The sequence below is a fragment of the Canis lupus genome, chromosome 16 (genome assembly GCF_011100685.1).
Source record: "Canis lupus familiaris isolate Mischka breed German Shepherd chromosome 16, alternate assembly UU_Cfam_GSD_1.0, whole genome shotgun sequence".
In the NCBI taxonomy this organism is placed as follows: domain Eukaryota; kingdom Metazoa; phylum Chordata; class Mammalia; order Carnivora; family Canidae; genus Canis; species Canis lupus.
In genome coordinates, this window is record NC_049237.1 from 59,739,449 (window position 1) to 59,757,940 (window position 18,492).

General features: G+C 45.8%; 1 pseudogene; it reads left to right on the forward strand.

Annotated features, from left to right (window-relative positions):
* The first annotated feature begins 9,101 nt into the window (after nt 1-9,101).
* Nucleotides 9,102-17,509, forward strand: LOC119877076 (annotated as a pseudogene).
* Nucleotides 17,510-18,492: the final 983 nt, after the last annotated feature.

Here is an 18,492-nt window from a genome sequence, read left to right on the forward strand (position 1 = left end):
AGATGCTTCTGAGTGAGCCTGGCTCTGTTTGAGAAGAAAACAGCAGTCTGGAGATCTGGTGCCATGTTCAATGAGTGAGAACTGAGGGATACTTCTAAAGGCTGGAACCACAATTAGTGCCAGTCGTCACATGCAACAGCCACGTAGAGAAAGGATCCAAAGGGATCCTACTAAACAGAATCACTTGCTGGGATGCAAAGTCTTTATGAGATCCTACAAATTAAATCAAAATGCAGATATAGTGTAATGAACAGAACGGTTGTTCATGGAGGCATCGTGCTACGAGGCTGTGGTGGTCGTAGAGAGTCTAGGGCAAGACTTGGAACTGAGAGGGTGAAGACAAGAGGCGTGCACGTCCGTCCTACACGGGAACCATAGGGCTCACAAAGCCATCATTCCCACACAGGCTCCACCTGATGGAGACAGGACCTCACCACTGTGAGAGGGTGGGAGTGGAGTCTGGTACTTCGAAGTGACTTGATGGACAAGGTGGTTGGCGATATTTGGGATAACAAAGAAAATGTCCTACTGGAGTTTACTTTGATGGTGGTGATATGGTTCCTTGTCATGTGCACTGCTTGGACTTGGATCATTCAACAAGAGTGCGTGAAGCAAAGACACAGCATCTCACACCAATGATAACAGAATTGAAAATACTATAGGAAAAATAGTCAATATTAACACAGCAATAAAAGCTCAGAAATAAATCCGACGGTGCTAGGACCTTTTTGGAGAAAATTCTAAAAGTATATTCTAATGATATATGAATAGGGCAGCCCTGGTGGTGCAGTGGTTTAGCGCCGCCTGCAGCCCAGGGTATGATCTTAGAGACCCGAGATCGAGTCCCACGTCAGGCTCCCTGCATGGAGCCTGCTCCTCCCTCTGCCTGTGTCTCTCTCTCTCATTAATAAATAAATAAAACCTTAAAAAAAAAGATGTAGGAATAAATGTTAATAAAACAGAAAATTCAAAACTAGTAGGACAGACGTTCTGACACAGAGGTTACTTTCAATCAATCCAAATCCAATTTGTCACGAGGGAGTTTATGGACTTTAAGGAGTTTGTTCTAAAATACCTATAGAAATACGAAAAACCAAATAGAGGCAGGCAATTTCATAACAGCAGGCTGTGTGTGGGAAGGTAGACTTACCGGTGCCATGTGTCATTATTTAGCCATAAGCAATTGAAACAGAAAGTGGACGTCGTGCCCCAGGCTCAGACCTCCCTCTGCTTCTCAGCAGCTCTAGGACCTTTGGTTGTTGGGGCACAGCTTTCAACCTCCCATGCCTCAGTTTCCCATCTATGCTGTGGCAATTACAATGTGCTACAGCCTAGAGCACCGTGAGGCAATGGGAACTCATGCAAACACTGGCACGCGGTTGGGCCTTGTGAGTGGTTGTATTACTTGTATATATGGGTTTGAAGAAATCACATACTCTCCAGAGACCTCAGTGTCCTCTTGAAAGTGAGTAATAATAGTAACATTTTTCCAGTTTTACTGAGAAATAATTGACCTCTACCCTCCATCCCCGACCTCCGTCCTCCATCCCTGTATACGGTTAAGGTGTGCAGCAAGAAGGTGGACGCACATGTGTTGTGAAATGATCATCACACCAACTTTACTTAGCCTCCTTCATCTCACAGAAATACAGTAACAAGGGGACGCCTGGGTGGCTCCGCGGTGGAGCACCTGCCTTCAGCTCAGGGCGTGACCCTGGGGTCCCAGGATCGAGCCCCGCATCGGGTCCCTGCATGGAGCCTGCTTCTCCCTCCGCCTGTGTCTCTGCCTCTCTCTCTGTCTTTCATGAATAAATAAATAAAATATATTTTTTTTAAAAAAGAAATTCAATAACAAGAAGAGAAAACAATTTCTCCTTGTGATGAGAGCGCTCACGATTGACTCTTTCCTACCTTCGTGCGTCACCCCTGGACTCTATCTTCCAGCTGGCGGGCTAGGTCTTGGGATCTCTTTCCTGCACTTCCCCTCTGATAAGCACAAATCTCGCGTCTGTTTCTATAAGTTTGGGGATGGTTTCTGGTTTTCTTCTTTTTTTCTTTTTTTTTTAAATTAGATTCCATCCATAAGTGAGGTCAGACAGAATTTGTCTTTGACTTATTTCGCGTAGCAAAATGCCTTTTTATTTCATGACAAAAATGAAAGGACTATATACATCGTGTGGAACTTAAATTCTCAGCGGAGGTCTCCTTTTTCCCTCTTGTTCTTTCTTCTATGAAATTATATTAAAAACCCGAGTACGATCATGCTTGAAGGCACAGGGAGCTACGGGGTGTCCAGCTCTCGTCTGCTGGTCTGGAATGTTCCCTGATGCACGGCCTGTACATAATCCTCGACTCCCGGCTTAGGCATATTCTCCACTTGTCTCTTTTATACGCCCTGTCCCATCACACAGAAATACCCTGCTAGTGTGTTCACATTGGAACAAAAGCAGAAGAGCAGCAGAAGTCAAAACCCAAATTTCAATGACAGCGGTGTAAGATTCTGGTAAAATATATGGGAATCTATGCAAGATCCTATACAAGGTGAGTGTGTGCACACACAAGGCGCCAAAGTGCGCAGCAACATGGGACGTTTTACAATCATAAATGGAACATATTATGCCAGAGATTCAAGGGGGCAATGATTCTTGTACACGAATTGTGACACACTAATTGAGAAGATTTGGACAACTGGGGAGCACCATTTTGATTTGAATATTTATTATAGTTTTGTTGACTGTTTCCTTCCCTGTGCAGAAGCTTCTTATCCTGATGAAGTCCCAATAATTCATTTTTGCTCTTGTTTCTCTTGCCTTCATAGATGTATCTTGCAAGAAATTGCTGTGGCCAAGTTCAAAAAGGGTGTTGCCTGTGTCTCCTCTAGGATTTTGATGGAATCTTTCTCACATTTAGATCTTTCATCCATTTTGAGTTTATCTTTGTGTCTGGTGTGAGAGACTGGTCTAGTTTCATTCTTCTGCATGTGGATGTCCAATGTTCCCAGCACCATTTTTTGAAGAGACTGTCTTTTTTCCAGTGGATGGTTTTTCCTGCTTTGTCGAATATTAGTTGACCGTAAAGTTCAGAGTCCACTTCTGGGTTCTCTGTTCTGTTCCATTGATCTATGTGTCTGTCTTTGTGCCAGGACCACACTGTCGTGATGACCACAGCTTTGTAGTACAACCTGAAATCTGGCATTGTGATGCCCCCCGCTGTGGTTTTCTTTTTCAATATTCCCCTGGCTATTCCGGGTCTTTTCTGATTCCACACAAATCTTAAGAGTATTTGTTCCAACTCTCCGAAGAAAGTCCATGGTATTTTGATAGGGATTGCACTGAACGTGTACATTGCCCTGGGTAACATTGACATTTTCACAATATTAATTCTGCCAATCCATGAACATGGAATATGTTTCCATCTCTTTGTGTCTTCCTCAATTTCTTTCAGAAGTGTTCTGTAGTTTTTAGGGTTTAGATCCTTTACCTCTTTGGTTAGGTTTATTCCTAGGTATCTTATGCTTCGGGAGTAATTGTAAATGGGATTGACTCCTTAATTTCTCTTTCTTCAGTCTCATTGTTAGTGTATAGAAATGCCACTGACTTCTGGGCATTGATTTTATATCCTGCCACACTGCCGAATTGCTGCATGAGTTCTAGCAATCTTGGGGCGGAGGCTTTTGGGTTTTCCATGTACAGTATCATGTCATCTGCAAACTGGGAGAATTTGACTTCTTTGCCAATTTGAATGCCTTTTATTTCATTTTGTTGTCTGACTGCTGAGGCTAGGACGGGCACTGAGGGGGGCACCTGACGGGATGAGGACTGAGTATTATACTATATGTTGGCAAATCGAACTCCAATAAAAGATATATAAAAAAAGAATATTTATTATATTAGCCTCCTGGCAGTTGCAGCAAAGATGTGTCAAGAAGTGGGGGAGCGTTTTACACTTCACAGCAAGGCTATACTGTATGTGGAGAACACAGCACCTCCCCATCACCTGCCCACCCCCTCCCTTGGGCCCCCCTTCTTCCTCATCCATCAACACGTTTACAAACCGCTGGGGTTTAACCAGCTACTTCTGAGCCCCTGGATACCATCCTGCGGTTCTGGGCCCCTGACAGCAACTGTTTATTTCAGAAATGCTTCCTGAGGAATTCAGAATCAAAACTTAGAGCCATCGTCCCTTTCTGGGAGGATGAACTGGTGAAAAGGAACTCAGGAAGGGTGGACAGGCAGGTTTTCCCCGCATGCAAATCCCCAGAAGCAGACAGGGGTCCTATGGGAAGGTGGAGAGCAGGGAGATAGATATGCAGAGAGTTATGGAGGCTTCAGGGGCCTGGTTGAAACGTCTCCTGGTTCGAGAAACGTCTCTGATTGGACTGTCACCGCACAAGTACTTATCTTTAAGCAATGTTTTTTTCCATCTGTTTGAGGGTGACGTTGCCTGTTCTGTGACTGGGACATAGTGGGCAAACAGCTCCCTTCCTTCCTGCTGTCCCTGCACCGCATCCTCTCCACCTGACCCCCACTCCCCTGCCTCTTGGCCTGGGGTCACCGGGAGGCTTCTGTGCTTTCAAGGCCAGGACCGTCCTTGAGGAACAAATGGCAGGATCTGCGAGAAAGCCGATGTCACGTTACGATGCCTGAGGGACTCAGACAGGTGCACGGGGCCCAAATGGCCAGAAGGGGACACGAGAGGACAGGCGGGTGCTGGCTGGGTGTCTTCGTGTTTCCAGAGAAACAGTGAACTATGTGGAAGAGCTGAGATGGGAGGTACAGGGCGGACGTCAAGAGGCTCTCAGGCAGTCCTGCCCGCCCGGCTCGGCCGCTCCCTCCCTGTCGCCAGCACAACCGACCTGGGCGCTGGCGCTCCCGGGCCTCCGTCAGGTCAGGGCAGGCCGAGGGGGGAAACCAGGGGTGCGCCCCCGGGAAGAGGCCTGGGCTCGAGCGTCAATGGCTCCTTTGGAGGGAAAACAGGCCCCCCTCGGTGGCGCTGCCTGTCTCTGACCGAGACATGGTGTCGGTGGCTCGAGGACTTTTCCAGCGTATGGCACAGTGTTAGGTTGCAGAGGAAGCGACAGAAGGCAGCCGCGCTAGACACGGCCCTGGGGTTGGAGGGCAACTGTGACCAGGGCACGGGCACGAGGCCGGAGCTCGGGGCCACTGGAGGGATGGGGCAGGACGCCCAGGCAGAGCCAGCCCCTGCGCACTTGAGGCGACCGTGGAGCTCCTCCTGCATCCGCTGCTTGTCCGCTCGCCTTGTGCCGCTGCGGCGCACCGGGGACTGTGGCTCTGCTGTCCCGCAGCGTCTGCCAGCGAGGCCCAACCGTGCGTGCTCTTGGCGGCCTGCTGACCAGCCCGTCTGTCTTACACGGCTCCCTCCCCAGTATTGTGGGTGCATATCACCCACATTATCACCCACATCCCACAAGCGGTGAAAACTGAGGCCCCCAAACATTAGTGACTTTGCCCAAGATCCCAGGCTGGAAGCTGGGGGAGCCTGGGGACCGCGCGCTCCCTCTGCCTTGTGCAAGGTGCCCAGGGGCACCCCGGTTTCCTCGAGGGCCCCAGGAGACAGGCGATCCGGAGGCCCTGGTGCTGCTAAACAGTCCCTTAGGAGGAGCTGGGCTCCGGGCTGCGGCGCAGCCCAGGGCAGATGGTGCTGTGCCGGCCCGCCTGAGGGGGACGCCTAAGGACCAAGGTCACCCTTATGTCCACCTTCCTAACAGGCGCTGCATTCATTCATTTCACAGACTTGGAAGGAGAGGCTGCAAGTGCGGAGAATCGTGAGGGCCCCAAACCGTACAACCTCTACAGGGAGTCGGCGTGAGCAGCACCTGCCTGGGGCCCACGGCCACGGCCTGCAAGGGCAGCTCCTAGTCACGAGCTCCGGGCCGCAGAGGGCGGGCTCCAGGCACAGGCAGCGGGAGCTCAGCCCGCAGGGAGCACACTTTGGGGGAAGCCCACGGCCTGCGCCCCACCAGAGAGCCGCAGCTGGCCACGCGAAGGATTCCACTTACCCGAGATGGGAGATGCGGAAAGGTCTCTCTGACCAGCTGCAAGGAGGGGAGGCGCTCCATCTGGAAGCATGATGGGGACCCCTCTTCCCGGGCCATGGGACACTGTGCAGAATGAGGCCACGGCCGGTGACCACCACCCTCCATGGTCCAGCCTTTCACACTACGCGCTCGGAGCCAGCCTCGGTCTTGCCGTCAAGTGAGCGGCCGGCGACCCTCCCTTTAAGGTGCAACCGGGACCAGCCTCGACCGGCAGAGATCGCAGCGCAGAGTACTTCAAGCCAAGTTTGCTCTTGTTTTCAAGTGGATTTTTTTTGTTGTTGTTGTTGTTTGATTATATAAACCCCTGTGGGTTTATGTCCATGTTTACATGAGCGTTGGCAATTTTTTTTTTTTATTTTTTATTGGAGTTCGATTTGCCGACACGAAGAATAACACCCAGTGCTCCTCCCATCAGGTGCCCCCCTCATTTTCGATATCGATGTGCACTCTTACACATGTGTATGAGTATTTGGGGTCCCAACCAAGACTATGCATTACCATGAGAATCAATATTTCAAAAGTCTGCTTTGGATTTCTTGTTTGTTTGTTTGTTTGTTGTTTTGCAAATGCCCAAGATACAGAAAAGGGTAAGCATCTCTCGGGTGATGAAGGGACAGCTTAGTACAGCGTAGAGACATTGTGCGGCTGTCCATCTGTACCCTGGCCAGCTACTTCCTGGAGGGAAAACAGGTACTTGTCTGCATAGACGCTCTCAAAAGCTAGTGCTCAGTGAAAGAAGCTGGACACAAAAGAAGACACACGGAATGATTCCATTTGTATGAAATTCTAGGAAAACAGACAATATACGTCATCAGGAGGTGGGTCAGATGCTGCCTATGGGCTCAGAGAAGGGGCAGGGTATCCCCGAGATGCTCTGCTTCTTTCCTGCAGTGTGTGTGTGGAGATAGGGATATGTTGCTTGTTAAAAAATTGATTCCCCCCCCAAAATAATAAAATAAAATAAAATAAAATAAAATAAAATAAAATAAAATAAAATAAAATAAAATAAAATAAAATAAAATAAAATAAATAAAATAAAATAAAATAAATAAAATAAAATAAAATAAAATAAAATAATAAAATTAAATTAAATTAAATTAAAAAATTCATCCCACAAGGGATGCCTGGGGGGCTCAGCGGGTGAGCATTTGCCTCTGGGTCAGGGCGTGACCCCAGGTCCCGGGATCCAGTCCCGCATCAGGCTCCCCAAAGGGAGCTTGCTTCTCCCTCTGCTTGGGTCTCTGCCTCTCTGTGTGTCTCTCAGGAATAAATAAATAAAATCCTAAAAAAATAAAAAAAATTATCCCACTCCACATGTAACTGTAAAATATGGTCAATAAAGTCCATAAAAAATGGTTCCTACAAAAAGTCTCGGCCCTTAAACGCATGCTTAATCAATTAGCTGAAAGTTGTTTTTTGTTGTTGTTTGTTTTTGGTTTTTTTTGTTTGTTTGTTTGTTTGTTTTTGTAAAGCAACTCCTTAAGTAATCAGGCCAAAAGCTGGAGGCCTCCTGAGCATGATTATTAATTTTTGGTGGTAGATTGAAAGTTTATAAGGTAAACAGACCCAACTCTGTTGGTCCAAAGATGTCCTGTGAGCCTGCTCGTGATTGTCACTCACTGGGAATGACCTCTGGCCTTCCAGAGAGAGTTTCCAGGGAGCCCTGGACCCCATCCTGTCCCCATGGCTCCTCCAGGGGCAGCCCAGCCCCCCAGCCTGCAGACCGGGCCCCCCTCCACCAACGCTGCTCTGTGACCCACAAACACGCCTGGTGTCCGAGCTTCGGACCCCCCGCCCTGTCCCCATGACCATGTGTGCTCTGGAGGGGTCACGTTGCTCTGGCCCATGTTCCCTGTGGGCTTCTCCTCGGCCTCTGCCCCGCACCCCAAGGTCACCGATACCTGAGTGATGGAAGGAATCTTGTGCCTGAACGTGTAATGCCTCCTGAGGGTGCCATGAGTCTTGGCCCTGTTTCCTGATCACCCCCCCACAGACCCTGTGCTGCACCCGTACCTGCCCTGGCCTTGGCCGCCAGAGCCCCTGCCTGCCCCTTGCCCTTTGCCCTGTGCCCTGTAACCTATACCCCGTGCCCCATACCCCCTGCCCTGTACCCTATTCCCCATACCCTATACCTGTACCCTATACCCCATACCCCATGCCTCATACCCTATACTCTGTGCCCTGTACTCTGTACCCTATACTGTGTGCCCTATACCTCTGTGCCCCATGCCCTATACCCTGTGCCCCATGCCCTGTACCCTATACTGTGTGCCCTATACCGTATGTTGCCCTATACCCCATGCCCCATGCCCCACGTCCTGTACCCCGTGCTTGTACTCTATACGCTGGGTCCTATACCCCTTGCCCTATACCCCATACCCCGTGCCCTGTACCCTATACCCTGTGCCCTGTGCCCCATGCCCTGTACCCTATACTGTGTGCCCTATACAGCATCCCCTATACCCTGTGTCCCGTGCCCTGTACCCTATACCCCATGCCCTGTACCCTGTGCCCTGCACCCTATGTCCCGTGCTCTCTACCCTATATCCCCCGTGCCCTGCACCCCACCCCACACCCTGTACCCCGGGCCCAGCCGCGTGCCTCTCCCACCCCCATTTCACCTCTGTTCCAGCCGGGCCGCCTCCCGCTCCCCCGTCTGTGGGTGCTGGGGCTCCAGCGTCAGGCCCACCCCACGTTTCTGCCTCAGGTGCCTGGACCAGGACCTGGAGTGGCGGGGCAGCGCAGGCGTCCGCGTGGAGAGGCCGCGTCCTGTCCCGAGGCCCCGAGGCCCTAAACCCCGGCACCTGGCCCGAGCCCGAGCTGAGCCGCCCGGAGTCATCTCTCTGCCCCTCCCAGTGGGACGAGGCCCCAAACCTGGCGTCCAGGTCCTCAGAAGAGGATTCCGGGGAGTCCGAGTCCGCGGCCTACGACACACCGGGGTCTGCGTGTCCGCGTGGCTCCGGCCGGGGTCCGGGGTCCCTCTGTGGGGCTAGCCCGGTCCTTCCTCTCTGGGATTGCAGCCCGGGGGGCGGATGTGGCCGGGATGCACCGCCAGCAAGTGGCCCCACCGCGGCCCAATTGGGCCGCTGCCTCCATCGGCCACAGGGACTCGGAGCTCGGGGTGTGGGCCGTGGCATCGGGGGAGGAGCCGGGATGCCACGGGTCAGCTTGGACCCCAAGGAGCCCCGGCTGCAAACCCAGCTGGGTCAGGAGGCGCTGGCTCGCCCCTCGCGGCCTTTTCCAGGCGGGATGGGCCGCAGGGTGTGTGTGCGCCCTCCCCGCCACCCGCCGAGGGATGCGCGCCGGCTCACGTCCCCTCCCGCGCTGCCCTGGACACACCGACCTGGGCCGTGGTCTCCCCCCACAGGGTTGGGGCGCAGGCGGCCCTTCTCTGGGGGCCACCCTAGGGGCTCCCCCTCTGACCCACCTTCCGTCCAGTGAAGCTGGAAGTCACTGTATTTGCTACAATGTTCTTTCCAAATTTTTTTGTTTTTTTTTTTTGAAGTTGCAGCACAGTGTGCATTTTGGTGTCTTCTTCTTCTTCTTCTTCTTCTTCTTCTTCTTCTTCTTCTTCTTCTTCTTCTTTTTAAGATTTTATTTATTTATTCATGAGAGACACACAGAGAGAGAGAGAGAGAGAGAGACACAGGCAGAGAGAGAAGCAGGCTCCATGCAGGGAGCCCTACGTGGGACTCGATCCGGGGTCTCCAGGATCTCCCCTGGGCCCAAGGCAGGCGCCAAACTGCTGAGCCCCCCAGGGATCCCCTTGGTGTTTGCTTCTGATCCCCGACGGTGTCCTGCAGCAGACGCAGCTGCCCCAACAAGCTCCTCAAAAGCTTCGCACCGCAGGTTTACGGGTTAGGGAGTCTTTCCTCTTGAAATCCTGAGGTCAGCCGAGGCTCAGATGCTCAAAACGGCCCCGCCTCGCCGCGGGGATGGTATTGTTAACGTTATGCAGCTTTACTTATCATACTTTCCTTCTATTTAGAAAAAAAAAAAAAATACGTGGAATGCTGGAGCTTGCATACTGTTATGCAAAAGTGTAGTTACAGGAGCCAGTTACTTACAGCCTCCATGGCATGATTCATGTTACTTCCTACACAATCGGAATTCTTTACTCTCTTCAAAATCATATTTTTAAAGTTTCAAGGTGTAGCGTCTAGATGATAAATCATATTTGACGTTCCTGCACGTATACTTTCTGTGCTGCATGTGGTAATTGCAATAAGAAGGAATTCGCTCAGAAACCCTTCTCTAATTCCACCTGAGAATTTAGATTTTTAGAAGTTTTTACGAAGCACTCAACATTTCTAACCTACAGCAAGGGCGTTAGTGAAAGAACTGGTTCTGGCTCCTTTCTCGTTCTAGTTCTTGAATTAGAATATCAACAAAATGACTTTCTAACTTTTTTCAAATGAAATTAACCCCTTGATGAAGAGATGTCTTATGCTTCGTTTCTTCAGTCCAGATAGTTGATAGTGTGTGTGATAAGGTGCCCAGGACGTGGACCTGATACAACTTCCATGGGTTTTGGTGATGGTGGCACAGCTGGACTGTTGACCTTGCTGACTTACATACAACAAGTTGCTGAATTCCTTGGTTAGTATAATGATTAATATCATGTCACAATCCGAAGAACTGGAATGCAAATTCCAACATCTCCCACAATTCTGGATCACTTTGTAAACACTAAATTTTGAACTCTAAACTGACGAGAGGGATAAAATTAAAGATTTCTGTGATGTACTGTGGAAAGTTCAAGTGTCTTTTAATTATTTATTATCTTCCACTAAGTGCAAGCATAAAGTATTTTCTAAAAGAACGAATATTTTGGCAAATTTCTGTGAGTGGAATATTTGTTTGCTGTAAGTCAGGAAAAGAAAACCCAATTTCAGCCATATGTGACATCCTTGGCAAAGAACAAATGGTAAAGAGTCACAATGCCATCCTTAAGTGGCAAATATGACATTTGGGGATTATCAAATCAATCGCAATTTATAGAAGGTAAATCAATTACAATTTTATATTGCAATAGTTTAGGCCACAAAACATGTAAGTTTTACTAAATTTTATTGGTCCCTACACTTGATGTTAGGCAAAGTTTAACAAATGAAATTAAATAGAGCGGATTTTTTTTTTAATGGATCAGATTCTTAACTAATTCCGTAAATACAAGAGAGAGTGAGATCAACAAGGATCCAAAACAATGGATTTACCAAGAACATCCTTCCCAGAGAATTACCAGATTTATAGGGCATAGAAATGACCACAGATGACAATTCAGGTAACAACAATCCATCTCCTCTCAAACCCCACAGTCCTCGCATACCAAATATGAATGGGAAAAATCAATAAAGGTAGAAAACCTAGTACTGCTGGTTTACAAGGACTGAGAATTATTAAGCATTGTAAATGTCACTAGCTTTGCTAAATATCAAATAGGAACATGAAAGAATTGTCTGTTATCAAAAAGCAATACATTGATACCAATTGACCAATAACAGGTCATTCATCTAATTATTCAACCAACACAATTTTTCTTCTGTGCTTCACAAGTGTTAGGGATATGACAACAAATAAGGATTCTTAATTATTTTGTTCTCCACCAACATTTGAATTATCACTGAAAATATGAGTCCACATTAATCCACCTGCCAGGAAGGCAGTGCAAGGCGCCTAGCGAGCCATCTCACTGCTACGATGAAACACTTTTTCTGCTGTCTCAGAATCTTGTTTCTTTTATCTTCCATGGAATCCCTGATAACACTGTTACCCTCAGCATCTTTGTCAGACCCTCTGCTTCCTCATTCACGAATAAGGCTGAACTTCAGCACTGTGGTTCTCAGCTCACTTTTCCTCTGCTCTCTAAGCTGGATCTTCTCGTACAGCATAATAATTTTCAACATTTCTATTCTCAGTATGTCTATATAATCTTCAGAATTGTAGATTTTATGAAACTTCAGGATTTTATAACCAGAAGGTGCTTGCCACGATCAATCGTTTTTGTATAGAGGCCCAGATGTTGAATAATTTAGGCTTTTTGGTTGGCGTGTTATTTTTTTATGTATCTTATCTCTTTAAATATGTGAAAGAAAATTTAGCAGAAGGATCAGACTACAATGGCCTGCAGGTGAGATATGACCTGTGGGACAAAATGTGTTCACCTCTGATCTAGAGCAACATTTTAAATCAATATGAAGTTTCCAAAAGTGATACAGATAATACTATGGGCATAGATTTCTAGATTCTGAATCTTCATATATACTCTTTCTTAAAGGTATTCTGATTCAGACCCACCAGAGTCTGCACTTTTTATAGACCCATTACATTTCCAGAGAGTTTCTTGCCACTGTTTTGGCTGAGACAGTGCTAAATATTCTCCACGTGTTTGCTTCACTCTGGGTGCATGGAAATTTCCAGCTTTCCTTATAGATTGGGATCATGTAAGTAAATGAATTCTTAGCAAAGGGATATAGGAAAGAAGCACTTTCTGGCCTTGGGCTTTATAAAAAATAGAAAATATGTTCTTCAGTTTCTCTCTCTTTTGGAGACCTTAGGGGCAATGTGTGCAAGACGCTAGGATGATATGTAGAAAGAACTTGCATCTTATTAACCATGTAAAGGACAATAACTCAGGAACCGTCTTACCTGAATAAAACTTGTCATGGGATAATCCGTTATTTACATCACTAACACTTGGATTTCAGGGTCGTTTTTGTTACAGCGCCATTGGCTAACCCATCATGCATAAACCAATTATAAACCCCAGCCCGTGGTAATGGAACATCTGCCCATCTTTCCTTGCAAAATGCCTCTTTTTCCATCTTACTAAAATTGTTCATGTTGAACATTCTGTCTAATGTGTCCAATTCAGTCCTCATGCCATGTATCCAACAACCCAATAATATAGCTGTCAACTTAATCATTCCATTTATCCAACTATCTAATTCTGATGAATAATAGTACTTACTTTTCAAAGAAGACTCAGACGCCCCAAGCATCTACATCTTTGCCATCCTTTTTTCCTTTTAGTGAAAAACAAAATAATTTCTAGTTTCTAATTTCAGAAGTAGCTAGAATAAGAAAAATTAAACTCTCTTACTTCAAGATCTAGAAATACGATTCAGGGGGGGTGTACTAAAAAACAAATGTTTAACAGAAACAAAAGAGGGATTCCCTAGTGGTTTTTAGGGAAAGGGTACTTAAAACAAGATCAGTAAATTTGCAAGGTGACTCTTAGGCCTCCTGGTAAAATGTTGAAGGAGACATGAGCCAAAAGCATCAGGATCTTAAGATGCAATGACACTTCAAGATAAACAAACAATAGAGAGGACAAATGAGAGATAGCATAAATGAAGTAATGACAACATGGAACGCTGTATGTTTCAAGCAAGAGAAATAAATAAAAACCCATCTCCAGACACGTTAAAATTAAATGACACACAAGCCTGGGCAGGTTGGGAGGTGAAGAAGTTCTAAGATAACCAGTGAAGAAGACAGAGTAGCTAACTGGCACAGATATTAATTGACAAAAGTTTCACATAAACAACAGAGGAGGCGATGTGTTGGTAAGCCATTTAACAATTTATTATATCTCCAGTATATTAGTGGAATATAATTTCCCACTATAATCCAATACATCATTATTCAAAACCAAAAATAATGTGAAAATTTCAGACAAAACTGCAAGAGACAATTTATAATTTCTGAAAGAACAATTCAAGAATGAAGCTGCACCGGAGTGTGTTACCTACTAAGGGGAAAATGATTTTAAAATTACTAATTCGTGATGGGTGATGGGCATTAGGAAGGACATGTGATGTGATGAGCATTGGGTGTTATACGCAACTGATGAATTATTGAAAACTACATCAGAAACTAAAGAAAATTACTAATTCATGAATAAGCATATTAAATATTATGAAATATAGTCACTGCTTAAATAAACACAAATATAAAAAAATTATAATAGGAGTAAAAATAAGGATACTTTTTTTCCAGATAGTGTTATATAAATGTGCTTGTTTAGGAGGTAAAAGATGGTAAATATTTCTAAGGTCCATGTACTCTTCTGGAGGGTCACAGAAATAAGGATCAAATCTAGACCTCTATTCAGGACCCAAATGAACATCTAATGGTACCCAAGCCAATCTCCGTCCTGACAACAACTCTTCTGGAACAAAAGAAATGAATCTGTCTGAAGGAAAATTGTGACATTTAGCATATTAGATAATAGTGAAATTGAAAGCTATCATGAATTAGTGCATTTAAAATTATGGAAGACATAAAAGAAAGGATGGAAGAAATATGTAAAGAAGGGCATCTGGAAAGTCCTTGAGAGTGGAGCTTTGTGGAGTCATGTCCTGGAAGCCCAAAGAGATGAGTTCAGCATTCAAGGCCATTCAGGCCCTAAGATATATCATTTCAGAAAGTCGCAGCAGAGTGGCTGAGAGGATGTGCAGGGTTGTTGACAGATTCATGGAGATAGGAGAACATAAAGGTGAGTTTGGAATCTGCCAAGAAGCAGTTTACTCGGGCTTCTTGTTGGACTCTCAGAGGGCTGTACCCCCAGAGCAGGGTGCATTGTCCATTTACCTTCCCAGGGATGAAGCCCAGGTTGGAATAAATGTGATTTCTGGTTTGTTTATGGTGTTTGGGTATAGTTTGCAACCTCGATTTTTGGCAGAAGAAAAACTACATCTACTCTAGAGGTTATTTTATTTGTGGATTCCCATCTTTCATCAAACTAAGGAAAATTTTGGCTATTATTTCTTCCAAAGACTTTCTCATCCATTTTCTCTTCTGCCTAGTAATTCCATCTACATTTATATATAATACTGAACCACTTCATATGAACTAACAGGTCGCCAGTGTTACATTTATATATATTTAAACCCTTTTCTTTTCTATTGCTTACATTGGAAAATTTCTATCTCCTTATTTGATCTGTCCTCAAGCTATTTGTTCTCTTCTGCACACTGTCTTTTGTTTTAACAAGTAATGACCCTGGCTTGACTTGGGCTGAAACGCTGGATGGCAGCTCCAGTCCCAATTTAGATTTTTTGTCTTTAGTTGGGCTGCGCTTGTCTCTTTCACACATGCACTTTCCTGTGATGAGTCAGTGATATGGGCATCCTCACCCTGTATCTTTTACCCATGGGACTTCAAAGCTCCCCCCAGCACCCACAGATTCTCCAGTATCAGTTCTCTGGGGCTTTTTTGACAGAAAGATCACTATACATTTCCTACCAGTTCTCTTGCCAACTCATAACAATGTCAACTTAGCTCAGAGCCACATGCCCTTAAAACGGAACTTATCTTGTCCTCTCTTTTCTATGTATGGACTCCCCATCCATCTCCCTGATTCTATTCATTCTCCTATACCCCCAAGTGGCTACTCATAATCAGCCCAGATTTTGTCATTGATTTATATGAAGGACTCAGTGTGGAAGGGTCTCACCCCATCACTCCCAATATTCTCATTTTAAAATAAAAAAAAAAGTCAGAAAAGCTCAACAATATATTCAGCATTCCTAAGGTCTTCCACAGCAGACCCCAAATTAGACCCCGGTACTAACCATATCACATTTTGCTTCTTTGGTCCCAATATTAACTATGTAAAACAATAGGGATTCTTTTCATGGTTTGAGAATTTCCATATCAATAACTTGGTGTAAGTTGTATGCTTCCTTTTTTAAGTGAGATTATCCTTCCTTCTCCATAAGGTAGGGATTGAGGAGAAAGGTTAACTGTCTCTTTTTTAACTGTAGTGTTTAAGCATTCAGTGGTTTAATTTTTCATTTATTATAATTTTGAAAAGAGCTTCTAAAGTTGTAATATAGTCATGAAAGTGGGAGTCTAGAGACCAGGTGAAGAAGGTAGGGCAACCATGATCGCCCATGGAGCAGCCCTGCTCCATGGTGAGGAATATATCAGTCACTGCTGACTAGGTAGTAGACCCAGAAGTCAATTCTTTATAGATCTGGGTTGAGACCCAGTTTCTCAAAGGCTTTAAATTAAGTGCTGGGTGGATGGTTTAACATTGAGAGTATTGTCCCTTCCTTGGTTTGGGCCCTGACCAGAGTTATAGATGACAAAAAGCCTTGGCATCTGCAGGAGGAAGAAGTGTTCAAAAGCCATGGGATTGGTGGTTCTCCCACACTGGTGACTCCTTTCTGGATGACCTCAATACATCCTTTACCTCCAACCCACCAGCCCCTCAGCACACAAGCTCTCCTGGTTTGGGCAACAGTCAAAGCAGAGCTACAAGAAGAACAAAGCACACAGCATCTTCCCCCCACATCACCTTCTGCCAGTTATTGTGTGAGGACAGTGAGGTAGATGCGCTGCAGGAAGCCCTGCAAACCACCATCAGTCTCTGGAAATGCAAGTTCTCAGCCCCATTGACCTCCTCCAACTTCACTGACCTCTTGGTGAAGGAAGACAGCACAGATGTCCTCAAGGACTTTGCCACTGATGCTGTGGAGGTTGAGTCCAAAACCAATGTATACATGGAATCTTATAAGAAAGAGCTTCACGTAGCTTCTGGTTTACTGCTTCCAAGCTACCGCTGACCTATGCTGAAGAAACTAGCCCAAACACTGAGGTTAAACTAGGCTGCAACTGGGTGCCCATTAGGTTCTTGGGAGATACCTGGTTTGCTACCCATGAGACATTACAGGTCTGCTAGGCCTACATCACACATGATGGCAAGCTGGAGCTGGTCCCGATAGAGAAGACCAGCATCAGTGAGGCTTGATCTATGGCACCTCCTCAGCCAGTGGCTGCTCTGGACTCCTGCCTGAGAAGTCCACTGCCAAAGCTGATGAAGGCAGCATCTGGATAACTTATTATTCTTACTCCATCTTAAACAGCATCTTCCAATGCTCTGTCATCTGGTGATGGTGTGTTGGGGAAGTGACAGTAGGAGGACCAGGGCCTGGGGGAGACAGCTCCCCCGATGATCATCTGCCAGCCCAGGAAGCCTCTGAAGGCTGGTAGACACCCTGGTCATGCCTGTGTGTTGGCATGGTGAGAGGATGGGTGTTGTGTTTGGGAAGTACTAGCTATCCCAGTGCTTTGATGCCAAAGGCTGCTACCTACTCACCAATCTGAACATGCCTCAGAGCTTACATCAGTGGAGTGGTGTTTCTGGGATTATGGGAAAGAGGTTCCAATCACCATATTTGGATGTTTACAAGCAAGACTAGTGAGTGGAGCCTTATTACAGAGTAAACCATTATTGGCCATGACTACTTCTCCCCATCCCTGCACTGTGTTTAGATTGCACAACATCTTGAAAGGTTTAAAATAAGAAAATCACCTGAAGATCTGTACAGACTTGGTTTATTTGAGTGGACAAAATGGGTCACTGGGGACACATTATCTATGTGAATACCTCCATCAGAGTTAGCTACCGCCAACCAGAGTATTGATCCAACCTACAGGTAACTCTCTGAGCACCTTCCCGGAGCCAATGTGGGAGTACTTTTCTACATCAGGTGAGGCTAACTAAGGAGATGAGGCACCAGACATAGCCCGTGGGCAGTTGTCCATATTGGTGGAAGTCAAGCTACGATTTGAAAACCACAAGTGGAGGAAGCCAGTATTGCCTTATATTTAGAGTTAGTGTGGATTATATCCTCTGTACATAGAGTGGGCTTTCCTGACTTGATTTTACCTCTTGCAGTAAATGATAAAACCACTTTGCATTCCAGGATCATGCACCAGCTAATGAGGAGGCAAGTCCAGAAGCTTGTTGGGGGTAATGATAATGTCTTATTTTAGATTGTCAATTTTCATTTCTCAAGGCATTTTTAATCCTCTTTCATCTCATATACTATTGTTGCAACCCCAGAATGTAGACAGGCCACTTTAACATATGAGAGAATTCAAGCAGTTTGCCCAAAGTCATGCATTTATTGGCCCCACATATCAGTGATGGCAACAACAATTAACCTGTATTGGTCATTTTCTGCATGCCACAGGCTGTGGAATCTGCTTTACTGTCGTCCCATTCCTAGTCCTTTACTTTTTCCATTAGACCAGACTGTGCTGGGAATAAAGAGAAGTGTTTGTAGATTGATCAAAAATGCATAATCCACACATAAAAAAATAATGTAACTATTATTATTATTGGTTAATAGAATAAACTATCAAAAATCCACTCAGGTGTTGGTAAAACGTTCTGAGAAGGATATTCACAACTGTTATAGGAAGAAGTTAAGTTCATATTTCTTAAGGCAGAATTTGGAACAAGTAACCAATATAAGCAGAAATTTCCTCCTGTGATAGCCCTTGACTTTTCATTTCAAATACCTACCCAAAACCACCGATGGAGCAATGTGAGCTTCTGGCCAAGGTAGGAAAAAAATATCTTTTTCTTCTATATTTGTTTTCCACTTCTGAAAATGAAATCTCAGATAAACCCACAA